Source organism: Lissotriton vulgaris, chromosome 11 (genome assembly GCF_964263255.1).
Source record: "Lissotriton vulgaris chromosome 11, aLisVul1.2, whole genome shotgun sequence".
NCBI classification, from domain to species: domain Eukaryota; kingdom Metazoa; phylum Chordata; class Amphibia; order Caudata; family Salamandridae; genus Lissotriton; species Lissotriton vulgaris.
In genome coordinates this window covers 329,844,830-329,847,791 of record NC_141699.1, presented here as the reverse complement: position 1 = coordinate 329,847,791, position 2,962 = coordinate 329,844,830, and positions in this window count along the sequence as shown.

Here is a 2,962-nt window from a genome sequence, read left to right as displayed (position 1 = left end):
CATGTTCAGCTGTTCAGAATTACTGGGTTGAGGTGTTCGCAACGTTGTCCGCCATGTTAGACTCTGACATTCTGTGTTCTATACAAGTAGGTCTACTGGGCATCATAGCCCAATTTAAATCCATCAAACGAAAATTCTGTGCTGTTGCTCTGCTACTGGCCAAGAGACAGGTGGCTCAGCGCTGGAATAGCTCCAGGAAACCGACTATCGTCAGGTGGCTGGGGGACATGGCCAGCTGCAGGGACAAACTCTTGACTTATGAGGAGGAACTTCCAGCGAAATCCAGACCCAAATACTTCTGGTGTTATCTCACTGATTCCCTTAATGCACGGCAGGCAGAGATGGGGGAACAAGAGGTACCGGAGGTGCCGCTTGGATAAAATGTTTTAGCGATTGCCATTCATAATGTGAGCTTTGCTACTGGGACGTGCAGGTGTTTTTTGAATTGCACTAATCTCTTTCTTTCAGGGGTACTGGTCTCAAGTTCAAGGTTGTACCTAGGCTTTTTTTCCTTTGTTGCCTAAGTTCGTCATCAAAATACAAAAACCTTTACAAGACCCGTCGGTATGCTTTACACTGTCAATCCGAATGATTGTATCTTTGCACAATACTCTGCAATTGCTGTTTCTATTTTCGCAGCCGGCCCCAGAGTTGTAGGCGTTTGGCCATGTAATGTCATAACTTTGCTGCAATAAAGGTCTTGAAGAAAAAAAAAAAAAAAAGTCAGCAGGGCTGTGTCAGTGAGTTCTTGGGGAGCCACGATCACGTCAGCAGGGCTCAAGATGTTCCACGAATGTCCTTTTCCAAAAGGATGAGCCGCGGCGTCGTCAGCAGGGCTCGCACAAGTTACAAAGTTCCAGTATCGGTCTTCTTCTCAAAATGGCAGAGCCGCGACCAGGTCCGCAGGGCTCTCTTCTCCAGGATTCAACTGCCCGCTAGTTCTAGAGCGGGTCTTGTTATAGTCCGGTTCCCCTTTGAAGTCCGGACCCTCGCAGTCGGGGATCTGAGGCCTCGGGGCTGATCGTCCTGGTTTCCTGCTGGCTGGCTCTTTGATCCTTTGAAGATCCGTCCGGGGATTTCCAGACGCCTATCAGGGCATATCAGGGCCTGGAGCCAGCTCTCGGGGAGGCCAGAGGTATGATCAAAACTAGTCCCCAGGGGGAGGCCAGAGGTGTGAGGGAAACCAGTCTCCCAGGGGAGGCCGGAGATGTAATCAAAACCCTTTGGGTCCTGTATCCCTCAGAGGGAACCTTCCACCCCCCAGCCGGGCATGGCGCGTCTGACGCCTAAGTTTCGCTGGGGCCGGGGTCATGCAGGGGGTTATGGAGTCAGGGATGGCTACCGGGGCCCTCTGGGATGATGCGGTACCGGGAGGATAGATGGCGGGATGCGGGGATGGTCGTCCGTTTGGTAGGGTCCTGTAGGGAACTGGGCGGACAGGGGACGGGACAACCAGGGGTTTCTGCTGCACAAGGATAACTGTCGGGGCGCGGAGGATCGGGGGGAACCACGCCACGAGGCCAGGACCAACACTCAGGACCCCTCCCTCCAGACCCCTCTCCCCCTCCCGCCTTTGACTGCCCTCTCACCTCTTGCCCCTTCCTCACACCCCTGCACCCTCTGCCCACTCACTCTGTGATCACCCTTTTATTTTCTGACCTACTCTTTTTTGACCTTTCTCCCTGTCCCTAACCCTCCTCCGCAATCTTCTTTGGCATTTCATTTTGGGAGAGGATGTGGTCCGTCGGCATAAACGCACAATGCTGGAAACCATGGTTCGAGCCTCATGGTCGCGTCCACATCCTGTGATTCTGGGCAATTCACTTAATCTCATTGTGCCTGAATGTGTAATGTAAATATGGTGCTCAGGTTACTTTCTTGTTAGTTCCTTCTGAAATTTCTCACCTGGAGATGATATTTTGTTTGTACATGCTCTCTGTCTCGTAGTTTGTTGGAACTCATTTTGCTCTAATTCTGTAGCTGGGGTTTCCACCTGGTTCTACAGCACTGTTTGGATTCTTTGAAAGCAAATGTGGGTGTGGCTGTCTCCCATGATTTTGCTGGCCTGTGGTGTGTAGTATGTAGTTTCAGACCTCATAGTCTTGCTGTCATAAACTATCAAATAATAACAATCAGTTTCACTAGCAGAATCCTGCTGCAGATGTTGAGCTTTAAATCAGGAAGTGCTTGCATGACAAACGCAGAAACATGTTGACGCTTCAGTAAAGATTCCAGCACTTAATTTGGCTGTGTATTCCACTGTCTCCCTGTTTCATCTTAAAATGGCATTGGTTAGTGTTGCTTTGTGGGGACAATAGGACTCTGCAGCTAGAGTTATTTACACAACGATAACAAGAACACTGGACACCACTTCCTGCCCAAGGACTGAATAGGAAGTGTGGGGACAAGAACACCATTCCAGGTGGACGAATGTATGATGGAACCATGCACGTCATTACCCCCCATGCCTTTACCATGCATCCATTACCACGCGCGTACCTTTGCAATGAAAATGTTAGTATATCACAGGTGAGTGAAAACCATATATATATATATATATATATATATATATATATATATATATATATATATATATATATATATATATATATATATATATATATATATATATATATATATATATATATATATATATATATATATATATATATATATTCACTGAAAAAACCATAGGGTTCACACCAGTTATAGTTAGCTGGAAATTTTACTGACATAAAACCATTGAAATTCCAACGTTATAGTTAGTTGGACTCACTATAACAAGGGCGCCTGCAATGCACTGCTGATGACGTCACATATTACATCACTCATGAAATGGTCAGTGACATCACTCATGACAGCACTGATGACCCCATCCTTCGGGTCGGGTCATGGGACCTGAAAATAACACTTTTCATTGGTTTAGAACAGTTTTGGTTTCCAAATGATGATAGCCCGAGTC